General features: G+C 40.1%; 2 long non-coding RNA genes across 4 annotated transcripts in view; one reads left to right on the forward strand and one right to left on the reverse strand.

Annotated features, from left to right (window-relative positions):
* Nucleotides 1-21,471, forward strand: part of LOC122191859 — a 257,589-nt gene that overhangs the window by 217,639 nt on the left and 18,479 nt on the right. The window lies entirely within an intron of this gene.
* LOC122191880 overlaps nucleotides 14,719-21,471 on the reverse strand; it is a 104,153-nt gene continuing 97,400 nt past the window's right edge. For both annotated transcript variants that reach the window (XR_006182482.1, XR_006182481.1), the window contains exon 10: nucleotides 14,719-15,239. This is a non-coding gene — a long non-coding RNA (uncharacterized LOC122191880). The remainder of the gene's footprint in view (nucleotides 15,240-21,471) is intronic.

The raw sequence follows: 21,471 nt of genomic DNA on the forward strand, positions 1-21,471 counted from the left end.
TATGCTTTTGTGAAGCTCACAGTAACTGTGCTTTTCTGACATACAGAAAAAGCACTGATAGAAACCAAAAGAGCAAAGACACCGTTTTAAGATTTTGTTTTCCAATGACAAGAGTAGGTTAGTAAACATTTCTTTTTTTCAGGTGAGTATCAGTCTCCAGATATGTATTAGTACTCTTTATAAGATTTAATTTTAAAAATTCCTATTGAAAGGATCACACTTTTACATCCCCCTTGCAGTAGTAGGCTGTGGGACACCTGGAAACGGTGGAACATGGTGAACTGACCGTGATCCACAGCAGTCTGCAGGGAACACGTGTGTCCAAAAGATGCAGCCCAACCCTGCTCAATGATGGCCCAGAAGGTGTCATGATAGTCTTTCTCCTGAAGATAAAACATCCACAAAGTCTTCTTCCCTACTGATCAATACTAATAATAAGTTGCCTGTCTGTTAGAGAAATTTTCCTGAAGGTACATTACAACAACTAATGGAGCAAGAAGATGTGATGTGTCTTTCCTGTGGAACACAAATTTTAATCCAAGGACGATATATAAGTATAGCACAAGATTACACACTGGTGTCAACCTGATTAGAGCTCTTTTAGATAAAGCACCATAGTCTAGAAGTTTTTTCCTGACTAGAGACCTGGCCCAACATGATTACACCAATTGTCCCCTCTCTCCCAATCCCTCCCGCACATTTTCTCAGCCATGGAGCAAGCAAAAGCCTCTTGTTTCGTGCATGTGGATGTAACCGAGCATCCAGGCAGACCCAGCCCCAGCTCCTGGTCCAGGCCACCAGCCTGTTGTATCACCTCTGAAAGAACGTTGCCTGTGAGGCAGAAATTCCCACCATGGGAATCGCTCCTGTGCGTCACACAACAAAGGGCACCGCATTGTTTCGGTGTTAAGCGGGTGTTAAAATGCGCATACGTTGCCGGGGCTATTGCATAGGAGGGTCCATTTAGGAAGCAGTGGGTTTTCACTACCGCTGCCTGCCCTGAATCCCCTCATATTAGCACATTAGCACACATGCAGGCCTTCTTATCAGATTAGCTACAGTTGTCACAGATTAGTTCGCCCTGTGAAGGAACCGCAAAGGTACCTTTGACCATTCATTCAATAGAGCCAGAAAGGTTTTTTCTTGTTACAGCCAACAGAGTGCAAAGCAAAGTAAAGGGAAAATCTCTCTTTATTTCTGACTCTCTCTCTTTCCTAATTTGGTAACAGGATAACTGAAGAATAGACGTTAGGATAGGCTAAACAGAAAGACACTAATGAATACCTAATATTCACCTAGAAGATTATTATTTTAACTTGCTAAAAACATTTATGTGTTTTCTTCCCTCATCACTGACAGTACTCTGCTGTTGAAAGATGATCCTTCTGAAACCAGTAAGTTCTTTTATTTCTCTCTCTCTCTCTCTCTTTTTTTTTTTTTTTTCTTTTCCTTCTCTGTTTATTACAGTTAATTTACACCGTGATTCAGTGATCACTGTTCTGCAGATTGGGGGTTGGGGTTAGGAAACTACTTCCTAATAGCTCTTTACATCATTTAACCCATCTTGCTCCTTAAAAGTTTGTGCTAGCTGGCAAAGTAAGCAATGATCCAGAATTGGACATGGCTTGTAGCCTACACAGGCATCAAGACTGAACCTTTACAGGATGTGACACCTTGGAAGTGTGGTCACAACCAAGACTTTGGCAATCATCTCCAAATGAAATTGGTTGTAGAAGACAACTGTGTAGTTAACAAAAACATACAGCTGAAATAGCAAGTTGGTATTTACACCTTTGACTTTAAAAAAATGGAAGGAAACTGTGGTAATGAGAGAATGCAGCAATTCCTTACACCTTGGTGCTTTCTAGCACAGGTGTTCTACATTATTGCTGCCAGTACAGCATTACTGTGCTTAGATTGAGTTTGTCCCTGAGACAGAGAAGATTTAGACTGTAGCACTGGCTTTTCTAGAATCTTCTGTGGATTAACTGTGCTGCCTGAGTATGGGAGAGACAGAGGGGGCAACACCAAGATGAAAGTGGTACTCCAGGATTGATGTTCCCTTTGCTATATAGGTGATGTATGAAATTAGACTTGCAGACTCATTTATCAAGGAAGTGAGGAAGAAACTGAGAACTGAAACCTGGTTTGCTCAATGTGCTCTGTTGGTAAACAGTAAGAAGTTCAATAGATCATCTGTAAGAACACCGATGCATTAACAGGGGTAGGAGTTTTGGGCTTCTGAACAAACAGCTTGTCTGTATGCTCTCAAGTGCAAGTAATCATTATCTTTCTAAGACTACAAGCTTAGGCTCAGAGTGTGGACTCCTGGAATCATTTCTGACAGGGAAACCAAATAATTCCAACCTATAAAAATATCCTCTGACTTATTTTGAAGATCTTGTTGAATTGTACAGAGAGGGCTGTGAAGGATGAGGTAAAGCAATCCCTTAGAGCCCACAGTGAAAAAAAAATCATATTACTGATGGTGGCTACCTGCTTAAGTTATAAACAAGCTCTGTTTATGATCAAGATAGCGAAGCAACAGCAGAATCACAGAATGGCCAGGGTTGGAAGGGACCTCAAGGATCTCCAACCCCCCTGCCACATGCAGGGCCACCAACTTCCCCATTTAATACTAGACCAGGCTGCCCATCCAATCTGGCCTTGAACACCTCCAGGGATGGGGCATCCACAACCTCTCTGGGCAGCACCACACCACTCTCTCTGTAAAGAACTTCCCCCTGACGTCCAAACTAAATCTCCCCTCCTTCAACTTAAAACCACTTCCCCTTGTCCTGCAGTTATCAACCCCTTCAAAGAGTTGATTTCCCTCCTGTTTGTAGGCTCCCTTTAGGTATTGAAATGCTGCAATGAGGTCACTTCACAGCCTTCTTTTCTCCAGGCTGAACAAGCCCAGCTCCCTCAGCCTGTCTTCTTAGGGGAGGTGCTCCAGTCCCCTGATCATCTTCGTGGCTGTCATCTGGACCCTCTCCAACAGCTCCCTGTCTTTTTCACTGTGGGCTGGTACTGGGTACTGGGGGCTCCAGACTTGGACGCAGTATTTCAGATGGGGAACAGCAGTAACAGCATAGCAGAGAGTATATGCAATATATAGTATATGCATATATTATATGCAATATAGAGTATATGCAGTATATAATCAAGCAACTGCACCTTGCTTTTGCCCTAAGTTTTTGCATCTCGTTAGTCACTGAAAACAGTCTCAATACTACAAGTTCTCCAAAAGAGTTCATTGTGACATCTGTTTCTCCTGTTATCAGATAGGTTGGTAAACCTTACATTATTAATCTCCTGTGTTGTTTTGTGACTAAGAGCATCCAATGCTTATACTTTTATATTCTTGTATATTCAGTGTGATCATTTTAAGATTCTTTATTTACTGATACATATATCTAGCTATATATATGGTGCTAACTGATCTGTTCCAGTTTTGAATATATCTTCTGAAAGGACATGATATGAAAAATGACAGTGAAAGTACAACTCTTATTCTTGAATTGATTATTTCCCTGTTAATCTAGAAATAATTTTCTGTTTCTGTGAAAAATGTTTTTTTTTTATTCCTCTGCCAACGTTATTCAGTGGCATGCTATGTGAGCCTATGTAGCTTATGCAACAACTTCAGTCATTAGTCTAAAATTAGAAAAGCCATTTTGTTGATTCTTCTTTCGTTATCTCAAAACAGGAACATACCTACAGAGCTGAAGACCTAAATGCACAGTAATTACACCTTTTTTCTTGCTTTTTTTTTTTTTTTTTTTCTTTCACCTTAAAATAACCTTGTAGGCATCTAGTTCAGAATACAAATGTTTTGGGAGAGAAGCAACTTGACATGTCTTCATGGCACACGTAGTTTTGACTGTGGTGCAGAGGAAACATCTTGGATTTGGTCGCTCTGTGAGTTAGTTAAAAGCAACACAGCATTTTCTTTGAAATAGCTATGACATTCTAAAAAGCTATTTCCATCACAATATCAACAACATGATTTTGAATATTTTGAGTTGTCTGTATTTGTTTGGACAAGCATCTCTTCTCCTAATTTAACTTACTGTATAAAAATCAAGCTTGATCAAGCATGAATAATAAATAAATTGTTTTAGATACAGAAGAGCTGCTTCACTTCAAACAAGCCTATCCCATGCTGACGTACTCCTGTAGACTTTATGGCAGATGACCTGGTTCGTGGAGCCTTGTTCTGATTTATAATGTAGCTTTATTGTGAGAATAGAGGCTACGCAAGTCCTGACGCTTGGTTTTGCAGACTTGCATTCCAATACTTGGAGAGCTCAGTACGGGTGCACAGGGCTGGTATGCTGGCTCTTGGAACACAATGAGAATTATGGTTATGCGTATCTGGGCCAATAATTATTTCCATGTGCTTGCTAAATGAGTGCAGGAGAGAGAAGGCTTTCCACTTGTTTAGTCTCTACCACTGTCTTTGGTACAGTATTGAATTTTAATATGAACCTCCCCACTACCACTACCTCAACCCAGCCCCGATAGATATTTGCCTGGCTTTCATTATCACTTTGGTGCATGAATAGCTGTAAGTTCACAAGGCTGGAAGGCATTTTTGCTGAAGCTGGTATCTTTGGTAAATAATTTGCAGCAGTTTTGGAAGTGTTCAGTGTAACTAAGCGTCTAATAAATGAGTATTTAAACAATAGAATTAGTTAAGCTACTCCTAATATTCCTTTCTGCTAGTAGAAGTAAGTAAATAGTGAATGTTTTTTTTCAGGCACTATCTGTACTGTAGGCAACTCACACTCCCTATCATATGTGTGTAGGTTCACAGGGCTAAAGAATATTGCACTAGTGTATAATGCCCTGAGAAGTTATCAAAAGTAACAGTTCTACAGGCATAATTAGGCTTTTCATTCTGCCAGAACATACCAGACAACAGAAATAACAGTATCAGAACAACAGCTGGCTTAGTCGCATAATGCTCTGCTATATAGTCTGGAGTTCTTGTTTTCATTTCACTTTCCTTTGTTTCAGAGACAAAAAAGGAAGCCCTTGGGTGGAAAAGACTTCCAAGTTTATTGCTTGACCAAAATTAGCTGAATCTGACATCAGTGGCCTTTATTAACAGGAGTTTTAATTAATTTATTTATTTTTCCCCTCTGGCTGTAACATTGACGTGGTACTTCTGTTCAGTCACAGAACCAGCACCAAACAGGCCCTGGTGCACAGCAACAGATCTTTAAGGTCTTTTCCAACCTAAGTGATTCTATGATTCTAATAGGCTTTCTCATGCTGCCTTTCCAATGTCTTGTAGTGTCATCCACTGTGAAAGCAGGGTTAATAGATAAATCATTCGGTACGGTCACAAACATCCCAGACTCTGCCCTTTAACTGCCCAGTTAGGTATCACTCTGTGCTGTGTAGCTGCTATTTTAGGGATTAACTTGAGATCATCAAACTTACCTTAACATGGAAGAAACAAGGGTTTGCCATTGCCAAACTCTATTGTAATCTGAACTCTGCAGCCTCTATCAGGGCTGATGCAGATACAGTATAGATAGAAAAGGCAAGGAGTGGTATGTCCTGTCACACTGAACTGTGCTAGCTGAAGGAAACTGATCCAGCTGTCCCAGACAACAAACTTCAGTGCACTGTTCTTGGAGAAAACAAGCAATGGTCACCCAATAAAGTTGTAGCAAAGAAGATACCCTTTGCACATATAGAATAACTTCCTAAAAAATATTGCTGAATGCTTTCTAGTTAATACCATTACCCACACATTAGCCTCTATTACACTTGCTAAAAGAGACAATTCTGTTGCTTTTCTAACTCTTCTGGAAGATCACATAAAATTGAAGAAGAATGAAGTAAGGAATATCATTAGAAATTCTATCCAAGATGTCTGTAGTACTGTATGCTGGTGAAGGATGACTCTGAGATTTCATGTCCTTATGCAGCTTAGCAGAGTATGATATACAGTCTTCTTTCTGTTGTGTTCTGTGCTGGGCTATACTAACAGCAGTCTGCATTCCTGAAGCAGCATGTGAAATAGTTTGTCCATAAGGTCACTTTTGTTATCACATATGGTGTTGCAAGGAAATTTCCAACGTAGTTTCAAAATAGATTTGGCAGAGCGTAATATTATAACCAAGAAAATCTCCTCCTCCTACTTTTCCTAGTTTCTGTCAACGCCTGATCAAGGGTCAGCAACCCAAACTCATATGAAGTTGGCTAACTTGTTTTTCTGTTTCTCCAGGGACAAAAGTAGACTTCATCACTAAGATAATGGTTCTTCATTTCTACAATGAAACCCTCTTCTTAAGTATGTCTCATAAGCTGGATTTTTTCTTTCAGTTCTTTGGTTAGGCATGCAGCGTAAGTGTCAGTTTAAACAAACACTGCTCCCAACATGTCTGGTCTGTTCTTTTGACATTCTTGAACAGGATTTTATTTGCCAGCTAGCTGCCTAAAGATTGGGGAAAATGTAAAGCTTTATTTGTTCAAGATGCATTGTGGTAGGTAGAGTGGAGCTCACTTGTGTAATAACCAGGTTTTGATTTTCTCGTACTATATCTCATGTTTTGCTGCAAGTTTCTGTTTAGAGGTTTTTTGTGTGTGTCTGAGCCTGTGTCAAAAATAGAAATAGCGACATAAATTGTGTTCTGCATCTTGATTCTTGCCTTTGAAGTGTTACTACAGACTGAAGGTTCACCAATATTCAGGAGTAGGTGTATTCAGGACAGGTTTCCATCATTCCGCCCATAGTATGGCCACCAACAATTGGCAAATAAGACCTCATGCAAGGTCATGTGCAGCTTCTGGCCCATCAGGTAGTCATATTCAGATACAAATAGTGCCATGAGCCTTATAGGAATATCCACTGCTCTGGCCAGACAAAGAAATGGCTCCATTCGTTCATTCTACATTCAAAGACTTTTTGAAGATATCCTTTTTTTTCCTCCCTAGACTGCAGACATGTTGCTGTTAGAGGTATTCTTAGCTGGGGAGAGATCTATTGTCTGATTGCCTTATTTTATTTTTTAGATTTTTAACTCCTTTGAGAGACATAAGAAATGAGCTCTGATACAAACCAGCGGATTAATTTTGCTCTTATACCTTCAGTACAGCAATTTCATCAAGCATAGGAGATTGAAAACATTTTCTTTTCATTCAGAACAATCCCACTGTTTCACAAGAGAGTACAAATATAAAGCCCAGTTTTCAGAGGAATTGGATCAGAGCGATCAAGGGAAGCCGTGAATTTTCTGATTTAGCATTTTACTTATACTGTAGGAGAGCTCCACTTTCTTGTTCTTGCTCAGTGCTGGAAAAAAAAATCAAAACCTTAATAAGCAATTTGAAGTGCAGAAGTTGAACACTGTAAAACTGAACAGAAACTGTCTGGGACAGTGGAGGAGGAGGTTAGAAAGGATAGAAGATGCCAGGAAAGAAAATGTTTAGTGGAAAGCTAAGTTATAAAGCTGCTTCTTTTAAAAGAAGGGAGAAAAAAAGAGAGAGAAAAAGAAAGGATTGTATTGGAGAAGGTTGCTATAGTGAGAGTAATCTTACAACCTAATGTATGAGTGCTCTTAAAAGACTGGATGTTCCAGTTCAGTGAAGCAAGATGGCCCCCTGCAGCATTGTTAGCCCCCTCACAAAGAAATTTTGCTTCTAATCTAGGAACATCACTGTATACTACACAAACAGATCTGCTATGGTGAACATCAGTTTCACTCAAAGCATAAGGTATATGTTCTTTCACTTTAAAATACCAGTCAGAAAGAAAAATTTTCAGTTACTGACTTTGCTCCCTGTGCTTCTGAATGTCTCCTGAATGGATTTGATGTGAGACTGAAACAAACATGCTTTAAACCTCTGAACCTTCAGGAAAGAATACTCTCTCAAACTTGATTGGTAGAAGTTGCAGAAGGGTAATAGTAAAGGTTGGAAAGAGAGTCTTGCCAGAGTTGTGAAGCCAGGAGAGAAGTAAAACTTCCTCATGAATGAGAAGGTAGACTTCAGGGAAAAAGCACTGTGCTCTACATGCATTTTGAATAGGAACTTTGAAGTGCATTGTGTGCCTGAAAAGCTTTTCATTTCCCCCATCCTATTAAGTTTCTCTTACAGTAGAGAGAGTACGACAGCATATTTCCTTGGGAAAAGAAAGAGAAAAGAATTGATAATATATCAGTGTTTTGGCAATGTTTGGGACTTTCATGATATCAAATTATTTTCAGAGCCACAACAAAACGCTACAAAGCATGTGCTTTGTAACAGCTCAACAGCTGTATGCTTTTAGGACATTTAGACACATGTATGTAGTGGAGTCGTATATATGTAATCGGTATACATCTATAACCCATGACTGATATCATGCAGCAAAGTGCAGAATTTATTGATTATTTCACAGATGTGCACTCAACCTTCCTCTGAAATACACAAGGCTGCTGTCAGTTTCAACTTCAGGCATACATCTCGGTCTCACATTGCAAAAGCTAGGAAAAGGAGAAGAGGACCAGATAAAATGAGGTTTGAATATCATGTTAGCAATTAAATGCAATGGTTCGTGAAGTTAATGAAGTCAAATAAATGCCTTTCCTAGTCCTGTTTCCACTCCTCCCTCCCCTCACTTGGTATACTTCTATGATTCCTGTGTTATTTGCAAGAACTAACTTTGTTACTATGTAACTCAGTGCTTGACAGAGAGAGATGCCAGCTGACCAGAACAAAAAGCATTGCAAAAGATCATCTCATAACATTTCATATTCACACTTCAGTTTGTTCTCATCATATTTCCAACATAACTCAGGAGAAAGAAATATATATATATATATACATATAAAATGCACCTGGGAAATCTGAATGAGTGTGAACTTCAGTAAAAGTTAATTTCCCCTGTAACTCCCAGTTGAACTTAACATATCACTCACAGAAACCCACCCAAGCTCTAAAGAATCAGCGTTGTGAGATCTGTGTGGCCTTCTACAGACTGCTTTGGTGTGGGAGCTTGGATTGTTTTTGACCCTGTGACACTGAATGGCCAAGAGCTTCCATGCAAACACAATGGTGCTGTTAGTGCCCGTTACTAAAAGCCTTCTTGTTTCTTTCAACTGCTCACAGACCTCCTAAACAATGAAAGAAATCCATACATCATTAATAAGGACATTTAATTTAAATTCTGCTCCAAGAGAATTCTCATATATCCTCCTCATTTTTTTTAAAGTGAAAATTGCTGAAGTCTGATGTAAGGCAGAATCTTAATGCAGAGAAGTGTTGGTCCTTATTTAGGAATTCCTGGAAACTAGTGGGAATTGTAATCATGGAGCAAACTGGAAAGCAATACTGGCACACTAGTGAGCAGCTCCCATGAAAGTCTGCCGAGTTTGGGATAAGTCAGCTAAGGGAAAAAGTCTGTGAGCCTTCCCATGTAATGACCTCTTTTGGTTTGGGGAATTGTATGATGTACATTTCTAATGACGGTAACTTTATCCTTATTGAGCATGTATGCATTCAGACTTTCTAACAGCCATTTGTTACTCATTTTCAGTAGAAAAGATAATTTCTAAATTCCAACAGGAAGTTTGTGTCAAAGAGAATGGAACAGGATAGCCTGTATTCACCTTTGTTGTGAAGGATTGTGAATCTACACATCGGTAATTCAATTCTAATCGTGAATGCTCGACACGGGCAAAAGAAGAAAGTTATTTCTCATGTGAAAGGAACATGAATCAACTTTCGCTCGGTTCCCTCTCTACTGTCCTCAGTAGAATTAATTATACAAGGAATGAATGCGGTTTAGGAATTTCAAAAGGTTTATTCTGCTGTCAGTTTGAATTTGAGACCATTTTCTTGTTTTTATATTTTTGAGGATAATAAGTGACAGAATAGAGAAACCTCTAAGTTGGAATATATTGTGTGAGAGATTGGTTTTATATTGCTAAGATCATTCCTTCTGCCAAAGTAAGGCCAGAAACAACTAATGCTGACTTCAGTATAGACGTATGTAACATCTTTAAGTGTTTAAAACAGAGTCTATCGTATACATAATCCATAGTGAGCCAGCATATCAATGATTAGATGGGGAATAGCTATTGTATCACATTCATTCTTCACGGAATCCAATAACTATGCTCAATTATTTACTGTGTTTCAATAACATAGCAGATATCTATGTTTCTATGGATCCAATCAGCTATGAATCTATATTTACCTTCCCACACATGCACTCAGAGACACATATAACTGTCTTTGTGAGACCAAAAACAACATTGGAAAAAAAAATTCTTATCGTGCTATTAAATCTTTGACTTAAATAGAGTTATTGCAGAGTTCCACTAGACTAACTCTGAGCAGAGTTTTCGTTTTATTTAGTAATTTTGCTATCATTCTAATGTATTCCTTGTACAGCTCATACATAAATCCTTTTAAGTTAGATGATATAAATAGACTCATAAAAGAGTTTTTCTATATTTGAGAATATATGTATAAAATATATTTCTCCAAGTCTTCTATGTGTTTTCATAATGGCTTCCAATGGAAGTAACTGCAAAAATGTGCCAGTGAACTGTCCAAAGCACATTCAATGCTTTTTTTACCCAGGTCCCCTTCTCTCTATAAACCTGAGCAGGGTCTTACAGAAGATGTCGCATTCAGATTGGGGATCTTAAATTCTTTTTCAAATTCTCCCAATATGATTTGAAGAAGACACATCAACATCAGGCCTGTGTAGGAACCTATCCATTTTAAGTGGGTGCTGGAGCTTGTGTATGCCAGGTTCTCCCCGTATACTGAGCAAATACATGATCACTTTATAGAGAAGTGAAATATAGCACACAACAGCAAATTAATAGGAAACAATGATGGGTATATATGCTTCTGAGCATGAAAAGTTTCTTTGCGCTCCTGCAGAGAAGAACATGGGTGTCCTGGTGGACATCAGGTTGTCCCTGAACTAGCAGTGTGCCCCTGTGGCTAAGATGGCCAATGGTATAGTGGGGTGCATTCAAAAGAGCGTGGCCACGTAAAGACAGGTGATTCCTCCCCTTCACTCTGCCCTGGTGTTCCATATCTGGAGTACTGTGTCTAGTTCTGGGCTCCCCAATTCAAAGATTGACAGGAATCTTCTAGAGAGAGCCCAGTGGAGGGCCACACAGATGATGAGGGCCCTGGAACATCTCCCTTTTGAGGACAGGCTGAGAGACATTCGACTGTTCCACCTGGACAAGATTGAAAGGGGATCTTATCAATACTTACAAATGTTTAAAGGGTAGGAGTTAAGTGGATAGGGCTAGGCTCTTTTTGGTGGTGCTCAATGACATGGCAAGGGGCACAAAATGGAACACAGGAAGTTCCATATGAACATGAGGAAAAACTTTGTTGTGAGAGTGACAGACCTCTGGAACAGGCTGCCCTGAGAGGCTGTGGCATCCCATTCTCTGGAGATTTTAAAAACTGTACACTTTCCTATGTAACTTACTGTAGGGAGCCTGCTTTAGCACTAGGGTTGGCCTAGATGATCTCCAGAGGTCCTTTACAACCCTTACAGGTCTGTGATTCTTTGACTTTGGGTATGTTTACATTAGTATCTTGGTGTGGCTCAGGACTGTGAATTTTTAAGTGAATCTCCTGCTTGTCCCCATCTATCACATGTTGGTTCATATCAGGCAATGAATACAATGAATTCTTTCAGGACTTCATTAAGCTGTAAGATGCAAACCTAATAAACTCCAAACCACCGGCTAGCAAACCAATTCACACTTGAATATTCCTTTCAATGTGTAAATAGATTCATGTTGAGCATGTACAAATCTTTGCTATGTTTGTTTTCACGAATATTTGAGCAACTGAGCCTCATTAACTAGAACACTACCAGATCCGTGATCACAAAGTCCCTTGAATGCATATGCATGAAATCACCATTAGTTTTGCATTTACAGTAATTATTCTGCATGCATATTTAGCTAGGAAAGGGACAGCAAAGAAATCACTGCACTCATTCCCTTGATCTCAAGAGAGAAAAGTATTTCATGTCTGCTTCTCTACTGTTTTTCATTTTGTATACTTCCCCAAAGTAAGTGTGAAATGTTATCCAATCTGTTTTGAAAACATTTCACAATGATGAATAATGCTGTTTCAGTAAGTAGTTATCAGTAAGTTGTCTGTATCTAATTCTTTCTTATGCCTAGAATGTAAACTTTTGAGGACAAGGATGTACCATACTGGCACTATGCTGAGCAGAACAGGATCTTGCTCAACATCTGGAACTCTTGTGCACAGTCACATTAATGCATTGAAGTTATGCAATATTCAAGATACCGGAGATTGTCACCTCCTATTTAGAATAATGTAAAATGTAGAGGCTGTATGTTATCAAGCTATAAGTTGATGTAAGATTCGATAGAATACTATTCACTAATTTGTACAAATAGCAACCAGAGATATTAATTTTATTAGCAGAAAGAAAGGCAAAACTTACTAAGACAATAGTTAAGAATTATTACCTCTGCTCTGGTAAATAAGGGACGACATTATGATCTTGTCATTCCATGACCAAAAATGGAGATTCTAGTATGGGAAACATTATTTTCTGTTCCCTCCCTTCCTCCTCTCCTCCCCCACCCCCACTCTTTTGTTCTTTGCCATTCAATGTTTTGGTTCAAGTTAATTAAAGATTCCTGTTGCAGCCTCCTGGAGTGAAATTCTGGCACTATGCCCAGTGCAGCCATAGTCATCTGTAAGCAGCCCCTCCAGTGAGCTCCATAATGTCTCTAAGAAACTATACAAAGAGGAAGAAAGAAACTGAATCCAGATGGAATGGGAAATCAGATATTTCTTCCATTTGTGCTGAAATCTGAAGGGTGCCCCATAGGTTGAAAGAGAAGGCAATTCACATACTCTGTAGTCCCATGGAAAAGCATGTTTTCTTCCCCACCCCTCTGCCTTTCATTGAAGATGAATCTGTGAGAAAGCTTACAGTGAGTCCGCAGTCTCAGTAATGCAAAACATGTTTTCCCAACTCTGCATTACTCTGCTAGCTATAGAAAGGTGTAGGATAGACCTATCAGGGGAACACAAAAAAAGCAAAAACAAAGGAATCAAAAGAGCAACCCAGGCAGACAAAGACTCTTCCTAATGACAGGGTTACAAGAGCTAGAATTTGATATCCAAACCAACATTTTGACACACAGTTCATAATGAAAAGAGGACTTCAGGCATTTTAAATGCCCAAAGGGAGAGTAAACATGTCTAATACACTAAGATATAACCACATCCTGAACTGCTTGTTGTTAAAAGGCACATAAAAAAGATTACAAAAATGTACACTACACAGTCATTTCTTAAATCTCACATGCATAAAAATATTGAAGAATATCCCTGGAGAAGCACAGATGTGATGTATTTTCTGCTTGTTAGTCTGTCAGCTTCAGTGCCCAGTTCTTAAAACAGTAGAACACTCGATTGGTAATTTCTGAAGAATTCTCCTCTGGGTTAATGACAGAATCAATAGAAATCGAAATTGTAGTTATTTGCAGGTATGATTTATGTAAGAATTACTGTTTGTTTCGTGGTAGGTGCTGTGCTCACTAGGGATGTTCTGGAATTTGACAGAGGAAAATAATAAATTATGAAACTATTTGCAGAATAGTTTGCTTTCTGTATGTATTCCATTTTACAGTTGGTACCATGTGAATTTTCTGCTTTCTGATGGCCTGCTCAGTTTTTCATGGGCTTGGCTGCTCGGGGTGGGAGCTGTTACATGAATATTAAACTTTGGCCAGGACAGTTACAGAAGGGAAGTCTTAAAATGTTGGTAAACTGTTAAACACTGGTAAAGGGTTCACATTTAATTTTAAAATATCAGGGCAGAGTGAGGTCTTGACCCAGAGAGTAACTTGTAGTGCAGGACATGACCATCTGAGATATGAACTTTGGGCAGCGGTTAGGGTTCAAGGTGGCAGAGTTACTAACTGTTACGTTAAAGCAGTCCTTCAGGTGAAAGGAACTTGATAATTGCCGTGCGGATTTCCCCAAGCAGGTTGACTGGAATTGCTGTTTTTCCTGTGACTAATTGGATATTCTGTTCCCGCCTCTTTTGAAACATCAAAAGTGGTCTAAAAAGCTGTTCAGGTGAAAGGAGTAATAGATGTATGCTGACATAGGTTATGTATGTTTCTTGCCCTTTCAAACCTTTGAAGCAAGGCTGGGGTCAAATTACTCAAACTCTGTTGACAAACATGTGGTCTTCAAAAAACAATCCCAGTATGAGCGGTGATGCTAATTTAAAATAACAGAGGGGGAGGAAAAGAAAAAAAAAAAGAAAAAAAGAAAGAAAAATCGAGAGGGAAAACCAGCACCATACTACACGAAACCCAACCCAACTGCCACCTTCCCTGCGAGCCTTCTTTTGTGAGCCTGCCTTCCCTGCAGTGCAAATCAGCCATGGTTGGGGTTAAATGGGTAGCTTTTGTCTCCTCACAATGGCCGGGAGTGACAGGTTGAGCTAAATGATTTACTGGTGGAGATGATTCGAAGGACAGAGCTGAGCAGCCTTGGGAACACCCGCACAAGAAAAGGACAGTAATGCAGCAGCCTCTCCTCCCCCTCCCCTTGTCACGGTTTTGACTGAAAGATCACAGAGTGGGACTCTGGCAGACACAAGGACCATTGAGAAGTTACTTTTATTATTTATCCATGTCAGCTTTGCTTTGCTGAGAACAGACCTGAGGTTAATTAATCTTTACTTTTTTTGTTGTTGTTGTTTTTAAACTTTATTGTTTTTCTTATTGGGGATGCAAGCCTATAAGTTGGCAGGGTCACATGCCACGGGCAAAGGGAAAGTCTCTGTGTGAGACTTCAGTACACGAAAGCTCAACAAACCTACCCCTAGCCAAAACAAAGCTTTCCACAGAGAAAGGCAATGCAGCAGGGGCTGTGGCAAAGGCAGCTGCTCAGAACGGAGCTGACCCAGATGTTGTCAATTGGAATGTGCTAGAAACAGCACTGCCCCCCGCCCTGTTACACTGCCCCGGCGGCAGTACCAAGCGGGAGTATGGCTCCCAGATTGTTTCCTGATGGCTGTTTGATCTGGCTGTGTGGGCGGGAAGGAACCAGCTTTGTCGGGCCGATGTAGGGTGTGCTGGAGCCCTGGCGTGCTCCACGTTGCGCTTCTCCTCCTGAGCAGACCAGGCACGAGGGCACAAAATGGCAGGTAGGTCACAGGCCCTTGGACCCAGGGAAAGGAAGCTCTTTGCCTGGAAAACAGGGAGAAGGGTGGTTGGAAAAGCCATCCCCAAAGCCCCTAAAATAGATGAGTATGTCATGGAAGGGGCATGGCACAGCGCAGCTGGGAAGCACCTGCAGACCATCATGCTTGCCCTTGCCTGTGGGAGAGGTATGGCCTGGCATAGGAAGGGGAGCGGAATTGGCTGCCCTTAGGGCTCTCAGTAGAATGAATATGATGCTTTCTTCGGAAGGTGCATCTCCACACATCAGTAAGGAAAAGAGATGGGCCTTTTTGGACAGTTCCTGTGAATTAGTCTGGGAGAAAAAAAAAAAAAAAGGCCACAAAAGACATTAAAGTTGGGTTTATGGATAAATCAGAACTCTTAATAAAATCTGTACTGCTCAGAGGAAGCAATGCTCTCTTTCTAAACCGTACTTTACTTGCCCTATGATTTGCAAGCTATTGCTCAAGCACAGTGGAATAGTATGTACTGTCATAGGTTACAACGTGTCATAGTCATTATTTGGTTCTGAGAAACAGATTGTAGCCCTACTGTAAAAACCACAATTTTTGTAGTGCCTAATGCCTAATGATTCACCCAAAACACTGTGAATCACATTGCAAAACATTCAGCAAAGTTTTATTCCAATATAGTTAGCTAACTTCAAAAAATGTCACTCGATGAATATCTCAGGCATCTTAACTCATTGGGGAAGAAGACTGAACAGTAAAACTACTGTGTGCAACAGCACATGGCTTCCTGCTGGATAGATTTCAATCGTACTCTCATTTTTATAGTAGCTTTAATGAGATTTTATAGTTATTTAAAAAAAAACAACAATGTGAACATGTGAATATGATGGCAAAGCAACATTTCATACTAGCGAATTTGAAAGACATAATTCAATGGAAATAAAGGATCTATAAAACAGCAGTTTTACTTGGAAAACAGAAGTGTTTACTGTTAGTTAATCTGTAGTACTGTAGAGCTGCATGCAGTATGGCATCACATGATTCTAATGGCTTCTTGAGTGTTCAATTGCAAATAAGCACTCCTGTATTCAAATACAAAGAGCAAAACAAACTGAATCTAAAAATACAAGAAGGAACTACGGTATTTTTTTGCTCTGAAAGGCTACAGTGTTGGTAAAAGATGAAGCAACTCTTAAAAAAGCCTATCCAATATGGCTCCAAATATGGATCTGCCACAGCAGGTGAAAACAAAAAACCAAACACTTTGTATATTCTTCCAGTTGTAATCACTGCAATAACTTGTAATATTGTAATGTTGTAATAACTGCAAGTTATGCTTGCTCCAAGTTATTAGCACTGTTTACATTTGTTTCTTGCCCAGTCCCCTTAGTTTGCATGAAGTTAGTGCAAAATTCCTACAACTTTTTATGCATTTACTATAGATAATGTGTCCTGTCCTTTCTTTTTCTCCTCTGATCTTTCTCCTAACCTTAACTACTTTTCAGTTCTTTTTCTACCCCTAGTTAAGTCTCTTAGCTTTCAGCTGCCTTTTCTCTGACTCCTTCACACATTTCCACATCTCATAACCCTCTTTAGCCAGTGTATCTGCAATAGCGTTTGTAACAGAGAAGGTCTGTTGCATCTGGCTTTGAGGGTAAAGCTGAGAAAACTAAGAGTGGGGAAGGAACACCTTGTAGGATCCCCATTTCAGTCCTTATTTTTTATGCTGTTAGTATTGCCACAGTCTTATCCACATTAACATATTTGTGTATGCCTAATGGGTGTCTGACTTGAGCAGAGTGACTGGATGTAATACATTGGCAAACAAAAGCCGTGGAAGAGGGTTGAGTCACGCAAAAGGGGAGCATGTTAACAGGAACAGGGGATTGTATGGGCTCCGTGGGCTCTGTACTGCAGGTCCTCCCACACAGCTGGGAAACAGGGTGCCCTCAAGCAGTGGTATTGGGTGGCCTCTGTGAATGTGGATGTGGATTGGTCTTCGGTGCAACCTCAAAACAATGCTTGGAGCCAGCTCTGAATGCTTGGGTAACTCCAGCCACTTGTGTTTCTTCCCATCCTCAACAATTATTTCCTTCTAGCCGATCTTTCAAAACCCTTTCTTTACATTACAATTCTTTCATTGCTTTGCAAGAGGTTACGTCACATCACAGGACCGAAAAGCACAGTGCAGTGTAGTGTAACTTGACACAGATTTGACATTTCTTTGTAATGTGTCATATCAGAAATGTAAAGCAAACATTGTCCTTTTCCTGTTTGGGCAGCAGCGACTGCTGTGGGTTGCCCTACCTTCTGCCTGATGGAGTTTATGAGACTAACGAGGATTCTGTATTGGACCTAGGAGAAAACACAGTTATGAAGCTGTTTGTGCTTTCTGGAAGCTGCATGACAGAGAGTGGGCTCTGAGTCAGTTCTTCTGAGGTTGCAGAGAAGCTGGCAAGAAAAGCAATAGCATTTATAGTTGATGCTACTTGAGAATGAAAAGTGTTGAGGGAAAATATGTTAACGCACTGCTTCATAGTTTCTGCTGATTTTCTTTTTTGGCCTACTGAATTTTAACTCCTTTTAAATATGCATCTACCAAAAGGGAGCAACCGGAGAAGGCTAAAATTACCCTTAAAAAAAGTGAAGATTAAGAGACTATAGAGCATTTCACATCTGGTAAAAAAGTACCTCCTTGTACTGAACCTAAGCAAGACCTGACAAACATCATCTGCTGTATCCTACATCATGTTTAAAAGAACCTGTGTTAGTTCATACATGTGTATACAGGGAATGATAACCCCAACTCCCATTGCACAGTGCACTGACCTGTTGCTGTTTACCGCGGATCTGCCTTTCACATCCTCATAATTACAGACTATATTTACATTGACTATCACACGCTCAAGAGCCTGGATCTTCCCCATGCAAGGATCAAGTACTTCATGTTTTTAAAAGAAGACTTATCACTTTATCACCTTGGGGATTACAAGCATGAAGCCCTGATTTGAAAGATTTATGTGATAGTATGTCTCAAGGGTTGTTTCCAGATAAAACATGCTTGGTGGGCCCCAAGTGCTCAGTTTAGAGTCCTGCTGCTATCCCTTTGAATGACCTCGAGCAGCTCATTTCACGTTGCTGTGGCTCTGTTTTCCATTGATTTTTTGTTTGTACCTGGTAATATTCTGGAAGGTTCTGCATAGCACCCTGTAAAACGAGTCCTGATCTCATTTTGGCTGTTAGGCCCTGGGACATTCAACAGAGTAAAAATACTTTTAAGCAGATTTTTAACTCTTTCTCAGACCTGCCTATTTCAACAGACCATCATGCCTTCCTGATTATTTTTCCTGAAATATTCTGTCTGTACATTGGTCATTCTGGGTTTCTGCTGACAGGAAAAAACTTAGGGTAGTCACATCCATCACAAAACTATCATATATTTGTGTGCATTTTACCGCTTGAACATAGAGGTAGTTGCATCAGCACAACCAAGATATTAGTAATGCAGCAGCAAAAAGAAGTAGCTGGTACAAAGGAATTAACAATTTTTTAAGCTGGCATTACAGCTGGAGATATTTACATAAGTACCTGTGGCAATGTAGCCATGGATATGATCTCCCAACATAAATCTAGCATCAGTAAGTCCATTCCTATATTCCCAATAGCGCAGTAAATTTGTAACCCAAGTGGGGCATGGTGAGCAGTCTAGCTGAACCAAAACAGACCTTTGTGTTCTGTGGAGGCTTTTGAGCACCAGTCCTGCTCTCTGGAAGCACTTTGTGCACATGGGGAAAATACCCAAGAACGATTGTTACATAGATATTCTGCATTTATCTTTGGAGGCAATGTGGGTTGGGATGGGATGAGTTGGGGGAAATGGAGACATAGCCAATTAAAGATGAACAAAAGTGGAAATTGTTTTGATTTTCCATACCTACTTTCTCAGAAGGGAAGAAATATTCCCATATTATGGGTGCAATATATGGAGTCAGCAGCTCTATAGAGGCACATGTTTTTGAAGTAGATAATACTTTGTACCATAGTCTTTTCTTATATTCATACTTCCTCAGGTGAATAAGGTTACCCGAGTCACATCCCATCTTATAATGATATTGTTATTTGAAATATCTTGCTTCCCTTGATGTTATGCCTTTCTCTGTGGAAAATAAGTGAGACCTTTGTGATTACTGCATATTAATTACAAAAATATTTGAATGAATAGGGACTTTGTCAATCTGAACCCCAACTATAACTAACAACGGGATCTATCTCAGTGGTTTTAACTTGCCAGAAGAGAACACTAAATACAAAACAAAACAAAAACTTGCATAATGATAACAACTACAAAAAATTCACAAAACACACCTGTAAGATAGCTTGTGAGCCAGTTTTCATTTCTAGTTTATTTCATTTATTTAGGAATCCCTCTTTTACTCAAAATTTTGGCAAATGAATACAACACACAATGCGAGAATTTTCTCATGTCTTTTAAAATATTTCCTGTGTAGCTTCTTAGGTCCAGCTTTTGCTCCTGAAGAGAATGAGCAATTTGAGGTTCTACTTATTTCACTGGATGTTCATTGGCCTTATTAGAGACCTACCTTAACAAGGGATGAAAAATGTGCCTCAAGTGCTGTTTCTTTCCATGTCACTGCAAAGGCGTGATGGACAGTTAAGTCTAGATGTAAGTGATGATATTGCAGATGGTGGTGTTTGACTAGACGAGCTGACCAAAGTGCTTGTACAGGAGCTCCAGACAATAAACACCCAAGAAATGTGTGGTACATTAAGTGGGGGCTTAACTGAAAAGTCTGTTACATTCAAAAATCATCTTTTACTGTCTCTGAAAATGCCTATTTTCAAGTCAAAGTGGACATGGAGATTTCTCAGTGTTTATACACCTGTGCACAGGCAGTACCAGATCAATGTCTCCTCAGGACTTTTTTGTACATGGATTTTTTGTACATGGATGGTGCAACAAGAACAGTTAGAGGTCAGAATGTCTAAATACAGACTGGCTCTCGCAGCCAGCAATGTCCCGCTCTGAGCTGGCTGTCACACAACCACCCCTTGCCAATCCGTGGGGGCTGCCTGTCTGCAGGAGCAGAGCAGCTGGGGCAGGCAGTGCCCAGGGCTCAGCTGGCCCCGTGACATCTGGTGTGCATCTCCAGACCACCTCGTGGAGTCTACTGAAAAGTAGCGCACATGGCCATGATTCTGGCTTTCCGTTTTCAAGTTGTAATGAGATCCCTTTTTGTTTGGATGTGCTATAAAGCCCTATGATCTATTTTAGCTGGATTACCAGAGGCAATTTTTTTAAATGCTGCACTGCCAAATGTGCTAATCCATCTCAAGTTATGTCACGGATATCCACAGCATTTGAAAGTGCAAGTTGGCCTGGCATCGTTAGAACTAGTAGGTAATAAAGTAAACTTTATTACTCACAGTGGGTTTAGAATATCTTCCAGTTATTTAGTAAATATACGTGTCTATATGTTACATAAAGGCATTCAGCAATGATTTTCAGGAAGCTTGCCCTGCAGTTAGAAGTAAAATACTTTTTCTGTATTTCATAATGTTAAAAAATAAAGACAAGAGCAGACCAGCTGAAGAACTGCAGGCAATGCCCTCTCTGCACAGCTTGAACTCTCCCTATATTTATCTGAAGCAGATGTTCCAGGCAGGATGCACACTGCAGCCAGAGGTGAGGACGGAGGTGTACAGGACTTGAATCCATTTCAGTACAGCTCCCACATCCTGTTTACACATAGCTGCTGGCCTGAGAACAACACTGCGGGGAAAAAAAAGGAAGGGGTGGGGGCTGTGATAGGAAGGAACAGTTGATTGGAGTCATGATACTGACACCACTGCTAGGCATGAGCATTGGGAGTGCTGCAGACTGCGGTTCACTCCACATCTCCCACTGCCAGCAACATTTTCTCTGCTACTTTGGCACGCTGTCTTCTGTCATAAGTAAGGGGAATAGAAGAGAGAAAGAGCACTTCCTTTAAAAAAAAGTAGAAGACGGCTCACCTGCAGAGACACTATGCTTTCTCTGCTATTCAGCAATGCTCCACAGATTGAAGGAAAAACAGAGCTGGAATTTACTGTGCTAGCTTTTCAGTTTCATTCAAATCATGGGTAGATTTTTAATAGTAGGAAAGGTCTTGCTGAATCACCAGTGGGCAATGAGAATTATTCATAATGCTAAACTCCATTTAAACAGTCATTCTGTTGGAGGATGGATTTTGCAGGCTAGGTACTTAGTGGCAATTTGATTTCTACAT

The sequence above is a fragment of the Lagopus leucura genome, unplaced genomic scaffold (assembly GCF_019238085.1).
Source record: "Lagopus leucura isolate 7727_CA_CO unplaced genomic scaffold, USGS_WTPT01 Super-Scaffold_73, whole genome shotgun sequence".
NCBI lineage: Eukaryota > Metazoa > Chordata > Aves > Galliformes > Phasianidae > Lagopus > Lagopus leucura.